The sequence below is a fragment of the Varanus komodoensis genome, unplaced genomic scaffold, assembly GCF_004798865.1.
Source record: "Varanus komodoensis strain SLA01 unplaced genomic scaffold, ASM479886v1 scaffold1, whole genome shotgun sequence".
In the NCBI taxonomy this organism is placed as follows: domain Eukaryota; kingdom Metazoa; phylum Chordata; class Lepidosauria; order Squamata; family Varanidae; genus Varanus; species Varanus komodoensis.
The window spans coordinates 129,021,309-129,035,994 of record NW_025335268.1 but is presented as its reverse complement, the minus strand read 5'-3'; the positions used below and the strand labels follow the sequence as shown (position 1 = coordinate 129,035,994).

The 14,686-nt window shown below is 43.1% G+C and overlaps 1 protein-coding gene across 3 annotated transcripts in view; it reads right to left on the bottom strand.

Annotated features, from left to right (window-relative positions):
* NFASC (neurofascin) overlaps nucleotides 1–14,686 on the bottom strand; it is a 206,407-nt gene that overhangs the window by 163,229 nt on the left and 28,492 nt on the right. Inside the window, exon 1 of one of the 3 annotated variants that reach the window (XM_044445768.1) lies at nucleotides 8,719–8,818. The exons of the other annotated variants lie outside the window; for them this stretch is intronic. The gene's annotated coding sequence lies outside the window, so the exon portion shown is untranslated. Of the gene's footprint in view, nucleotides 1–8,718; nucleotides 8,819–14,686 lie in introns of those variants that run through there. 3 annotated transcript variants of the gene reach the window in all.

The window sequence follows — 14,686 nt, the reverse complement described above, 5'->3', positions numbered from 1 at the left end:
ATAACAACCTGCATTTATGCACAGGAATTCCCTAGCTAATGGAGTGATAAAAAATTATTCATGAAAAATATATGCAACTCTTGCCTCTGGCAAGGCACAGAAATTGCCAGGCAGGGTTTCCATCCTGCCCCTTCCCCCCACTTTTTCAGTTGTTGCTGAACCAGTAAGCAACAACTCCATCTGCCTCCTCCCCCTAATAGAGATATTCCTCAATTATTCCTTGAAATCAAGGAACAAGAAAATCTGAGCTGAAGCTATAGGAATGGTTGACATCTTGGGATGTCAGGCAGCTACTGCTTCAAAATCCACCCTGTCACTTCGAAGAGAGCAACAACCAGAACTCAATCCCAGGGAAGAATAACCGGATTAAGCTCACTTAATGACTACCACAATCACTGCTTACCAGAGGCCGCACTTCATTTCCTGGGCAGAGATTGGAATCCTGATCTTAAACAAATGCTAAAACTTCCCACTCCGTCCTGGTTCTATGGTACATGAAAACGTGTCCACTTTAGCCATTCAGCTCCAGGTGCTGAGAGCCATTTCAGAAAGTCGGCTACAAAAGCTGGGCTGACAGCAATTCCAAGGCCCACACATATCCAGTAGATTGCACTATTCTTGTTTGCAACCTTTAATCTAGCTTAATGCTTACATTTTCATGAGGATTAGGGCGATGGGGTTTCATTTAGAAAGAGAAAGCAAACACTGGACTCCCCGGGGTGTATTAAATAAAAAGAATTTCAGAAAAGACCCATCTCTGGGTGTCGAACTGTGCATTTGGATACTTGCACAACGCATGACAGTCAACTAGGTTTAAAAAAATATTAGGAGTTTTTAAAGCCATTCTAGGAGGGAGACTGTGACAATTGGTGTACACGTGGTAATTTCTGGAGGACCTTGATATTGGCACAACTATTGCTGTGAACATAAAGGATGCTATGAAAGTGGGCATGCTCCATGAACTGTGGAGCAGTGTACAGTGAACATAATACTGTATAAACTAAGCATACAAGGAGCAGGCAGCAATATGATGTCTCCATTGTCCAGCACATTGCTGGGATTTTCTAAATTGGTATCAGTCACGCTGCTACTAGCGACTTTCCTCCTGTTATGCCAGATTCTTAAGCCAATTCAAAGCAGAGGTTTGACATATGCCCTTGCTAGAAACTCCCATTTTAATGCATGTTATAATCCCAGAGTGCCTTGAGTACAACAAAACGTTTCTTCTTGGCAACATGAGGGGCAGGTTTGTACAGCATGCTAGCCCACCCTGGCTGTAAGCCAGAGCAGGTTTGTTGTTTCACAAACAACCCATGGGGCACCTGACAGATGGTTGGGCTCACTGTGACCTGCCTCCCCTCCCCTCCCCTCCCCTCCCTGCTGTGATCATGGGACTGTTTAACGTTTTTATTTGTTTAGGTTTGCCATGGTTGTCTTCTCCTTTACTGCTTCTTTGACACAGACAGTGACAACAGTCCTTCCAAAATGCTCCAGTGGATAATTGAAGAAGTGCTTAGAAAATTGATGTCAATGCACTGGAATCAGATTTTCAGGACTTTACCACCCATCTGTTTGCATGCCCGTTAAGAGTAACATTTCTCTTGGGTTACTCAATGGGTTCCAATCCCTACTTGACCATAAAGCTCACTGGATGCCTTTGGGCCAGTCACTGACTCTCAGCCTGCCTACCTTACAGGGGTGTTGTGCGGATTTAATGGAGAGGAAGAGAACATTCTAAGTCACTTTGAATTTCTTGGAAAAGGAAGAAATGTGGGATGTAAATGTAACATAATAATAACAATAATGTGGCTCTTTTGTCTATTAACTCTCCCTCAAACATTAAGATGATTTTTGTGACCAGTACATTAGTCGGTACAATGGGAGCAAACTCTTTGGATTTGCAAGATTAAAATTATCCCAGTTTTCCAAAATAAGAAGCAGAATGGGAACAGTCTTTTCTAATGTCAACTAATCGACACCCATGTCTGTTTGCAGCACTGCGGTGCCATTGGAGCAAACCAATAAGCCCTGCTATCCTGCAGCCTCCCTTAATTTCAGCAGGAAGCTCATACAAACTTAGCTCAAATGTACAACAACAGTACTTGATGGCGTATACATGTAACTACTCAGGATTCCATGCTTACAACCACCAGTGTTACCTAATGTGCACCCAGGGCAGAACACAGTTTTTACTCCATGGCAGCAAGTTATAGCAACGATTTGAAAAGAAGCTTGGAGGGGGCAATTACGAAAAACAAAAAAGACTGAGCACTTTTTCTGATTGCTGTTCCTTTACTACAACTCAGCCAAACATAGTTTTGCTACTTTTGTAAGAATTAGGCCTAGGTTATACTATACGGTGGAAAGTAGGAAGGAAAACTGTCTTATCGCTTAGGGGTAAGGTAAACACATATTAGAAGTCCCGAGATTTCCAAGAACATGCTTGAAAACCATAAAAGGTTCAGGAGAAGCTACTTCAGAAGAAAGCAAGCAAGCAAGAGTGAGCAAACACAGTCAGCATTTTATTTTAGAATAGCTTTTCATAACCAAAGATAAAGGAAAAGAGGGGATGCCGTGCTTAATTAGACCAAGTGTCCATCCAGTAAAGCAGTCTGTTCACCTACTGGCTAACCAGATGTCCATGGGAAACTCATAAGAAGAACTTGAGTGCAACAGCACCTTTCTACACATGCTTTCCAGTGACTGGTGCAGAAAGGCTCACAGCTTCTGATACTGCAGGCAGCACATAGCCATTGGGACTATAGCAATAAAATGTAAATAAAATAGTATTGTACAGTTATACGTCAAATCCCTTGATCCAGCTTTATCAATTTCATTTACAAACGTGCAAGAGGCCACATGCGGCAAAAGTTCTTGACAGACAATGTCTATCAACAGTGCTTGGGCATAGCAATTAATGGCTCTTGCTCAGAAACCTTGTGCTGCCAATTGCAAGTTTATGGGAGTAAACAGAAGAAACAGTGATTACCATCACACCTTGTTTATGGGATTTAAAAGGTATTTAGCTGTTGTACATCAGATGCTGAATGTGGGCAGCTGGACTAGATGGATCTCAGTCTGATCCCTTGGTACAGAGTCTGGAAAGTCATATAGAACAGGACAGGGAACAACTAATTACATTCTAAGCTAGAAGGCGGGGAGCTGGCACACAGAACACACCTATTTGTCAGGTATTAATGGATGCTCTGCAGTACATCCCAAGGAAACCTCCAAATGCTTCATTAAAATGATGACTGGGGAGTACATTTGCACCAAATTGTAGATCAGAAATGCCCAAGGTATGCCACATAGAAGGAGCTGAAAGAGACCTTCCTCCCATTGCAAACCACCCAAGTCCTTTAATGTGGTGCTGCTCGTTAGACCCGTATCTCATCCTAGGGGCCTCACCTGGCGCTATGACCTGGCACCTGACCCCTGAGCTGCCCCTCTCACTGCAGTGGCTAATAGGGGTCATACTGAGAGACTCTAGCACTGAGCTGATGGAACTGTAATTGCCACCCAAGCTCTTTTGTACTAATTTAGGAAATGTGCACACAGCACCTCTGATCTCAGTGGTACAATCAGCACTTCTTGTTAACACCTTCTGCAAATTCCATTTCCTTTCTTCCTGCTTTTTCAAAGGTTAAACAGAAATGATTCATTTATGAAACTGGCAAGAGAACTACCATGTACTTCACTTCCTCCCCCTTCATAACTAGATCCTTTCACAGGAGTGTGACAAATAGCCTGTGCTACCTCTGTACTACTGTTAGTCATCTAAACTTGAGGTATAACTGAAGACCACTTGCAAAACGAAGCCATGCAAGATGCAACTGTAATTCAAGGGATGGACTTTATGTCCTGGGCAAATCAGTTCTATGAACTCCCTTTAGTAGTCTTTTCACTCATTTGCTTTATGTATATTCCACCCTCCAAGACAGAAAGACACTCAAGGCAGCTTACACCTTTCATTGCATAAAAAACAATACAACTATTAAAATCAGGTACAGAGATAAGAAAGTGAAAAAACGAACTCTGTTTATCAAAAACTAAAAATGGCAGCAGCCCAGAAATGCTTGCCGATGTCCACTGCACCAGTCAGGTTCCTGGGGGCTAATTGACTATGATCTTTCCACTTCAGAAAGTAGCTGCAGGCAAAAATAAAGCATGAATGATCCCACCTTGTTAGGCTCCCTGTGTGTAGAAAGATAAAATGGAACAAGAAATTCCTAGCCTTTTCCACTGTTTCTCCTTGCAGGGACTTTTTAACAGAAGGGGGTATTCAAACAAGCTCTCTCTCACCTACATTCTGAAAATGGTACAGTCCCAGGAGAGTGGGGATAACTTCCCATAACCTAACTTGCAAATTACTTTTCACCAGCTGTGACCATTGGGAAACCTAAAGTGATGTTCTTATGACTCTGGAAACAGGGAATAATCCTCTTCCCTCCCATGCAAGGGGAACTTTGCTTTGTGCAGCCATGCCATGCAGTGGGAAAGGGAGTGGTGTGCAGTGGACCAGCGTGTGAAATGAAGCAGATTAAGAAACTGAACATGTAACAGTTTTTCTAGAGAAAAAAGGAACAGCTGTTTCTAATGCACATCTGTTGCCATGATGGTTCTTGCTGGGCTGCCAGATCTCCTGGGGCTCAGATTCTGCGACACAGGAGGTGAAGCCTGGCAGCTAAAGGGGAGCACCTGTCAGAGCAGATGGAAGAACCTAAAGGCACTTGCTGATTAAGAGATTCCATGTCTCTCCTTTAGCTGATCTCTCCAGTGCAAAGTGATTGCCTTCCTTCCCATGTGCTCTCAAGATAGGTGATGCCTGCATTTCTGCAGGTATTTCAGGCCCTCTCACCCACAGAAAGAGGACAGTCCTCTGCTTCACTTGTGGGGTGGAGGGAACCAGAGTTCAGGATCGCATTTGCTGGGCCTTCCCCCTCCATGCACATCAGGAATTCCAATCCCATGGAACTCCAATTTATCTAGGTTGCAAATGCACTAACAACACTCTGCATTTTCCCCAAGTACTAATCATATATATAGAACCTTTATATGGGGGGGGGGAGCAGGGTGGGGATGCAGTTATGCCCCTGTCCTGGCATGGCCTGAAGGACATGGAAGCCAAGCGCAGGGAGAGGAGGGGCCAGTAGAGCAATGAGATGATCTTCCTCATTACTGCAGGGCTGCCAGTAACGATCCACAAATATGGCTGTCAGGTCACCAGTGATCACCTATAGTTTATTTCTGGCAACAGGCAGAAAAGAGTAACCCTTTTTCTTTTAAAAGCCATTTTAAAAGCCAAACAGGCAGGTCAAGAGTACTCCTTGCAAAACTAGACTATAAAGTGGGACATATGCATGGAATGGATTGGAGGAGAAGGTTTGCTACACATCACAAACACGCACATGTGTGCACATGAAGATGCGCACAGCCCAGTGCTCTACTCCTGAAAAATCCACTTGCTGGGCATCAGGTGCAAAGGCAGAGCAGAAAGCAAAGCATCTGAACTTCATCAACTACTAAGGGCAGCCAAAATTTGTGAATGTCTGGCTAGCATAATTTTAGTGCTGGTCTAAAATATTTAGCCCAGAACTACCTCCTCTTACTTTTCGGTATTTTGGATATATGTACTCACTCCCCCCACCCCAAGCTTGAATTAACTGTTGTGTATAAGTAGAAGTGATGGATGAGGCAAGGTAAGGATAAGGTGTTCCTGAGGATCATCCTCCTCCTCCAGAACCCAATGAGCCACTTTCCCCCTCACTTTAGGCAGTGACCTGGTGGCTGCCCTCAGTCGCAAGGCACCCTCCTCTTCATGAGAGGGACAGAACACCTTATGGGAATGCAAATGCATCATGATGGAGCCATGTCCCCAGGGGATTCTGGGGGAAAGCAAGATGGATGCTTCCATTAGTCAAGGCTGTTGGAACACATTCTCACACATATCTATTCAGAAGTAAATCACACTAAGTGCATGGGGGTTTAATTATAGGGAAATGGCTGTAGGAGCGTGGACTGGATATGATTCCACAGAAATTAAAACATCACTGTTTAACCATGAAAGTAGGGCACCTTGAACGATGTCCAAGGTGCCCTACTTGCTAGGATTGGACTTCCAGGCAGACTTGGGCTCTGTGTTACTAAGGCTTAAGCAAAACAATTGCAGTTTCTGGAACGGACTTGGCAACTGTATCCAAGCGAAGGACCACTGGTGACTGGTAGAATTTTATGCTTTTCATTTGGAAGCATAAACCAATTAAGAAGGCACTTCTTAAGGTAAAATGAAATACCGTTATTGGATTCCCCACTTGGAGAAAGATGCAAGCATTTTTAAGTGTATGTACGACAGATGGATAGCCAGTGATGTGACCCTGGGCTAAGATAAGGAGTACAATTTGTAACGCTGTGCGAGTTTAAATTTTAAAAGAAGCGCTATGAAGAGTTTTTAAAAAACCATTCATACATTGCATTATACAACTGTTTTCTTACACAGAGGTCAACATATGAAAGGACCAATAGCTAAATGTGCTCTTCTGTAGTCTATTTATCTGTGATTGTTTACTGGCTCTCCCCAACCTGCTTGTCCTCCACATGTTTGGACTACCATCATCCCTAATCATTGGCCATGTTATCTGGGCTTTGTAATCTAAAACAGGCTATAGTGGCCCATAGTAAAGTATTAAGGCTGGTCCAAACTAAGATGGGTTTCATACCCCATTGGAAAAAGTGCACAGGTTTAACAAACCATCTGGAATGAGCCCACATGGACATGAACAGCAGCTCAATAAAAACATCCCAACTTACCTCCGTGACTCTCTGTTTTGCATTTCCTTTGCTCTATCCAGTGATTTTGCTTTTCTGAACATTTTTAATTGGAAGACTCTTACAGATATTCTTTTGGGAAGTTTGCTGATGCCTGAAATTGCTTGGGATCTTTTTTAGCATGTTTGACTTATATTCAATAAACAATACTCGAAAAGCATGTCAGGTTACATGTATTTGTTATCTTAATGTCCACAGGGATTTTTTATTGGCTTTTAATAATATTTTTGCAGGGGGATAATTGTGTGTGTTTACTCAGCAAAACAGACAGAGAGTCTTGTGGCCCCTTAAAGACTAATCAGTTTACTGTGGCACCGATTCTAGTGGACTCTGCCCAAACTTTTGTCAGAAGAAATGTGTTAGTCTTTAAGGTGTCGCAAGACTTGTTGTTGTTGTTCAATAGTCAAAGGACTGAAATGAAATATTTGATTGGGGGTGTAATCCAATAAAACATACTTAATGTAGCTGAAATAATGGAAAGGTTTACTCAATATTTTACTAAAATATTTATACAGTTGTTAAGACATGACAAACCAATAGCATAAATATTATTACATTGTTTACATAATTTTAATGAAGGCACTGAAAAGTGTTAAGAAACTAATTTGAACCTAAGCAACTACTTATCATCTATCTATGCATGCATGGTTCTTAAAAAAGAGCCAGTCAAAAAGTAGGTTTACCAGTTTTACACTGCCTGTAACTTTATTCTGACTGGTACTGTACCTTCGCATTATTGTACCAGTTCATGTTATGAAACAAGACGTTTACTGGAAAAGGAAATCTACTGTGCATCATTGATCTCTTCTATCATTACAACTCAAAAGAAAGCCCAAAGCTCCAAGCTCTGGGGAAACTTCCACCATTTTGAAATATGCATTCATTCAATGTATAGTTTGCCTTCTCTTTTAAAGGCTTGAGGAGTTAAAACAATTCAGAGCAAAATGTCGAAGTTATGGTAAAAGCAGTAGAATACAAAATACTGGCAGATCATGGGAAAGAGACATGGGAATCCGCATTGGTGATGGTTTAACAATGAAGCAGTAAAACCAATTTTATAGCATGGATAAGATATTTCAGAGTTTTTATTAAAACATTTTTTCAGGAAAGTGTTGACTATTTTATCATCATTTCAAGTCTATACTAAAAATTGTGTGGGGAGGTCGGGGGGGTTGGAGACGAAAGAATCTATAAGCCTTCCAGCCCAAAGGTTCAAGCTGGTGCTAACTTCAACCATTTTTTTAACCATTAGCCCTCACAATTTTTGCAAATGTACTAGCAATTCCATCATGCCTTTAGAATAAAAACAGCCTAAAATAAACCATTTCTATTTCTCTGCTCTGAGATAAGGCACCCAATAAATCAAAGAGAGACTGAAAGACAAACACCCTGTGTCTGAGAGAAGGTCACTGTTCTTTAAACAGTGTTCCATAACTGTTCCATGGAACACTGTTCCATAAACAAAAACACTATTTTTGTTTATGGAAACAGAATATAATGAAGTGGTAGCAATTGCAAAAGAAACAGAAGGTTAAGATGGAAATGTTGGTACAAATAGAAAAACAAAAAACAGATCAAGCTGTCTTTTGGGATCTTCCAGCAAGTCTAAAGAGTTCAATCCAATGTTAGCCTAACCCTCATTTCAGAGGGTCTTCTCTAAATTGGACTAACATTAGGCGATGCCTAAAGTCAGAGCCATGTGAGCAGACTGCTGCTGCGTTGCTCCGCTGACCGTCACAACTCAAGGTTTCATTGCGCCCTTTTAGAGGATGTTGTTATAGAGATCCTGGACCGTTCAATGACACACTCGCTCTCCTACATCATTTCAACTGTTCCAATCCATTCTAAGCCTCCATTATCAAAGATTAGATATCAGACAGCAGAGCAGCCTACCTTTGTCACCTTTCACCCTTAAGCCATTTGCTCTTCTTTCATTCTCATTCTCCCTTCAGGGCTATTCAATTATTTTTTTCAGTCACTCTTTCTCAAATGAGAAGGTCCTCCATTTGAAACAAGGAATATTTCAGTCATGATTGCCAAGATCTGGGAAACGTCCCAGCGGCTCAGCTGGTCACAAAATCTTGTCCCTTCCTGCTTCCAAAGGAGCAGATCTCAGGCCTTCAGCTGCCAAGAAAACTAGAGAGACCTCCTCCAGGATCAAATCTAGATGTGCAATTTAACTGCTGCTGAAAAATCACTCTCTGCTCACCATCCCTCCTCCTCCTCCTCCTCCTCTGTGGCTTACAGAGAGACTCATTATCTCAAGTCCACCAAGCCTCCCAAGTAGCACAGCAAATGGGAGGATGCATGCTGCCACATATTAGCAGCTACTCCATATTCCCCTTGTTTATGCCTCCCTCCCGTCTCTGTGGATTTCCCTTGTGAATAATTCAGGAGCTGTAGCCCAAGACACACTGCCCACTCTATGCTTCTCTCGGAGTCAGCTGAAAGCAGGCTCGGCGTGCCAGCCAGGGCCAGTCCCTGCGTTCTAACCAGTGCAAGCAAGAGACCCTTGTACAACTGTCTTTTTTCTCTCGTTCCAAAAGATGCTGTCTCCTTTTGTACCAGTTCCTGTTGATGAAACGAAGCAGTTCTACAGGACAGATAACATGGTGTACAAGCTGAACTGGGGGCTCAGTAGTGAGGTCTTACTCAATAAGGACAAGTGCCAAGTCCTCCACCTAGGAAAAAGAAGCCAAAGGCATCGATGCAAGATGGGGAATACGTGGCTCAACAGAAATGAAGAAGAAAAAGATCTTGGGGTAATTGTGGACAATAGGCTAAACATGAGCCAACGATGCAATGCAGCCACAGAAAGGGCAAATGGTAGTATGGGATGCATTAACAGAAGTATTACTTCCAAATCACGAGAAGTAATAGTTCCTCTATACTCACTAGTCAGACCCCATCTGCAATATTTTGTCCATTTCTGGGCACCAAGATTTAAGAAAGATGCAGGTAAATTCAAAAGGGTCCAGCGGAGGGCAACAAAAATGACCCAGGGTTTGGAAGCACTGCCCTGTGAGGAGAGACTGAGACAACTGGGCATGTTCAGCCTTGAGAAGAGAAGACTGAGGGGGGACATGATACCCCTCTATAAGTACCTCAAAGGCTATCACAAAGAGGTAGGTCAAGATCTCTTCTTGCTGATGCCAGAGTGTAGGACATGGAATAATCAGTTCAAGTTGGGACAACCCAGATTCAGGCTGGACATCAGAAAAAGCTTCCTCACTGTCAGAGCAATACACCAGTGGAACCAGCTGCCTAGAGAGGTGGTGGGTGCTCCCACACTGGAGACACTCAAGGTGAAACTGGACAGCCATCTGAGTGGGATGGTATAAACTGGTGTCCTGCAACAGCAGGGGGTTGGATCCGATGGCCTTCATAGCCCCTTCCAACTCTACTATTCAATGATTCTATACTTCAGGGCAGCTTCTCAAAAGCAGCAGAGCTGTACAAACAAACAAAAAACACTTTGGCCATCACCAAGTAGAGTGACTCAAGCACTATGAGCCTCTTACTGTGGAAGGTCTACCAGAAAGTTAAGCTTACTTATTGCCTGACATTCAATTGACTAATGATCCTCAGACATTTTCGTCTGCTCTACCTTTCCAGCCTAGGAAACTGGACTACTAGACTGGCCAGCAGTAACATCATTTTTTCCTGGTAGCCTTTGCTATAGTGCATGTAGATTCTGTTTGTTGCTACTACAGAACCTATGATCCTACACTCTAAATGTCTAATTTGTCCTGCCCTGCCATGGACATGCTCCTATGTGTCAGAAATGTTTTAGAAATAGTGCATCTTTGTGGAATGTGGTGTCCCAAAAGACAGAGTGCTCTTCTTCATAGGAATAGACCACAGGAAGCCATGAGTCAATTCTAGGGAGACTGGTCAAGTCTGGGCAATTTACCAATAGGAGAAAGCAAAGGTAGTCCCAAACTCAGGTGTAGTTCAAGGTGTAAGTTGGTCACAATTCTTCTTTTATGCTTATGTTTTGAAGTACAAATGAAAAAGAAAAAAGAAAGTGAAGAGAAGATGCATGGTGCAGTCACACAGCTCTCTTACTAGTGAAATTGAAATTTCCAAAACAATTCTTAATGCTGTGTAGCTTCTGCATTCCACTGACCACACTAGCCATTTTTAGCACAAAATGGCAGCCTCAAGAAGAGGCTAACATTGGCTTCCTTTTCTTGTTGCTCATTTTTTGTCATGGAAGAATCATGTAGTTGTTTTTGTAGTGCATGGACTGAAGAGGCTTCATCTTTCTTTCTCGCATGGCAGGAAGTGCAGGGCAGCTTTTACATGGACCAGTTTCCATCATATGTTGGCAAAGTTTTCACAGGCAAGAAGCTAGAAAAACCGGCAGTGTTGCTTCTAAGGTAGCTTTCCACATCCCAAATCAAGAAGGCTTCCATTAGTTTTTTGTATAGTCCTACCTCTCTGTTAATCAAGGATAATTTTCCAGCTCCAACCCAAGCATGTAAGTATAACTCACATTATAGTACCTCAGTACTGTACTTCATAGCTTTCTAGTTCAGAATGAACATTCCTTCCCTTGAATTTGCAGGCCATCAAAATCATTCTAAAAGAAAATCTCCAAAATCAGTACCACCATGGCACCTTTATCGGGCAAGAGACATTATGATGATTAGGATTTTGGACATTTTCCTTTGACCAACACAACTACCTTCACTTTTTGCATGATTCTAAAGAGAGTTAGATTTATAATGAATCTGTACCGTTATGGTGACTCTCTCACTTCCACATGAGGAACGCAATAGTGCATTGGCTGCTTGTATAGAAACTTGTACCATGTTTCCAGAAAGGGTTTAAAATAAAAAAATTATTAAGAACCTGATCTTACAGATGGACTCAGAAGCCAGCCCACTTAATCTATCTGGTCTTATTCCCAAATAAATATGCGCAAAATTAAAGCTTAGAACTTGGGTTTTGTGAACCAGCTGCATACAACATGATGGCTTTCAGGAGATCATGGAAATCCCCATGCAGGAGAGAATTCACCAGCTTCCTTCTTGTGGCGCTTCTCTGCACAGTAGCTTTCTGCTGAATCATTTACTGCATTGCTGGCAGTGCTGACAGGAAAATATTTTGAGAGATTTGCAGCACTCCAGCCTTGGGACACTCTGCCCAGTCAAGCTGGCTAAGTGTTTAACTCATACAGCACTGCAGAACAGTGAAGGCATTAAGAGACAATGAAAGGATAATTGCTTCTCAGCAGGAGTCTGTGTAGCCCAAAAAGGACTGCCTCCCCCATCACTGCTTTTCCAACAGTTAAACACTTGTGCACTGACCCAAGACTAGATGTGGAGGAGAGAGAGAGAGAGAGAGAGAGAGAGAGAGAGAGAGAGAGAGAGAGAGAGAGAGAGAGAGAGAGAGCGAGCGAGCTGAAGTTCATGCACTGGCAGCAAAACTCACCAGAATGGATTTGGAAAGGGCTGGGTCTTTGCAAGACCCTTTTGTAGAATTCATGGGGGAAGCTTTGACTTTTCCCAAGAAATTCCCAAAGCCCAGGAAAACTCCACCTGGAAGAGTTCATCCACAGTTGCCACCATACTTTCCAAAAACCAGTTCCTCCCATACCCTACTTTCCAAAAACCAGGCAGGATGCAATGGTACTCTTAACATATTTGACATGGTGCTAGCAGCAATAGCCTCTAGCACAACACCAATCACACTTGCTGGAAGCAAAAAGCAATTGAAGTTGTACCAGAAGGCATCTCTGCTAGTGCACTTGCATTCACAGTGGTGGGAGTGCTTCTCTGCATCCTTCCCAGGATCACATTACAAGGAAGAGAGAGGAAATCTGGCTAGTAAGAGGGCTTGTACAAGCAGAGGGCCCGTCTTACATTTCAAGTTCTTTACTAAAGAGTTCTGTGGATGTTCAGAAAAATTTTTAAGAACAGAATGTCTGAGAATTTATTGTTTCAAATTATTGTATGATTACTTTTATTCATTCTGGTGTCTCAAGAGCAATTGAAAAAGCCTCTCGCTAGCCAGAGTGCACATCAGCAGGGAGAGCTTCAGAGCAGCCCCTCTGCTTTAGCATTAGTTGGCATTATTTATTCTTCCCCCTCCTGCCCTCTTCCACAACTTGGCAAGTTTTGCTCAAGTGGAAAAAGAGGGAAAGAAGAGAGAAATCAGCAGGTAAGGGGCCTGGTGTTGAACCAGTATAAGTTAAGTGAAGGCACACCGAATTCCAGTCATTTCAAGGAGAGGTCGGGGAAAGCAGTGACTCTCCAGTCAGTCTTCCTTGTTAAACCTGATGGGCCTTCAATGTGGGTGTGTGGAACCTTAGGCCTGATGCATGGTATCTCGGGGTCCACAATTTTTTTACTGTGCTTGATAGCCAAGCCAAAATATGTGGTTGCCAGGGTTCTGCCTATCCTTTTGTCCTTGTCCTTTCACTGCACCTATGCACAAGGTCCAGAACAATTCCCTGCCCTTCATCCAGCATTGTGGACCTTCAGCAGAGGCATAGTCCTGCTGCAGCTGCAGCTTAGCAGGGTAACAGTCAGGGTCCAGGGCCAGGACATGGGTGGCAGGACACAAGGCAGAGCTACCCGGGCAACAGAAGTTGAGGCAAGAGTAGAAGAACAGGGATCAATAGCAAGGACAAGTCATAGTCACAGAGGAGACCAGGATCAGGAACTAGAAGTGTGTGTCAGGGAAGATAAAGGATGTGGTCATGAACAAGCCAAGGTTCAAGAGCAGGAAGACAAGCACAGGTGTAAGTACCTTGAGGAACCGAAGACCTGGGCAGGATACATGGCAAGGTTCATGCAAACTGCAGGAGCTGAATCACAGCTAGCATCCAAACCTACACTGCAGAGGCAACACGGCAAGGCAGGATTCATGGCATGGTAGGATATGACAGCAACCAAATGCAGCAAGGGTCAGGCAAGGTGTGGTAGGTGAACCAAATGACAGCCTGCAAGAAGACTCATGTTGCTGAGGCGAGGCAGCTAGGCAGGATGCGATATAGGCCAGATGTAGCTGCTTCAGCAAACATGGACAGCTGTGTTGCTGCAGCCAGTTCTGGAAGGAAGAGCTTGCCCCCCCCCCCCCCAGGGCTCTCAGCTGGTGCTCATCAGGAGGCTGAGAGCTCCAGCAGGGGCTGGAACAGTCCTGCGAATACTGTGGTTGTTCTGGCCACCAGAGCCACTCAGATCCTGACAGTAACTGGTCATAGTGCTACCATATAATTACAAGATGGCTTCATAAGAAAACAAAACAAAACAAGCATAAGTATCAAATTGGTAACCATTGCATGCCCTTTCTTACTTTAACCTGCAATTCTTACCAAGCTCTCAAGCCAAAAAAAAGCCACAATTCAGAAAACTTACTGCAAGAAATAAACAAAATCAGATTCACCCAGTCCTTGTATCCTGGAGGGAACTGAAGAATTATCAAAATAAGCAATGTACATGAGGGTGGTGGAGGAGGAAAACCAGACAGAAAAGTAAGCATATTCTCCAATAAGGAAGTCCAGGAGCGAGAGGTTACAATGGGGTCAACCCAGACAATGAGGACCTGTCACTTCCTATCTGTATCTATGGAAACCAGTAAGAGCCTGGAAACAGAGCTGACAAAATTATTGATTGTGCGAAATTGCATCCAGCCATATGTGACATTTAAACCTTAGGGCATAGGTGCTCAATACAAACTAGGTAAAAACGCATCCTTTTAAAATGCTTCCAATTTGTAAACTTTATCAAATCACCCAAAAGCCACACAGTCAACATTTTAGCAAGTATGTAATACAGGAGTATTCAAAAAATGTAATCAGGAAGAAAAGAGCACACACAGTGGTACTCTCTGAGCATATTGGCATCTCCTT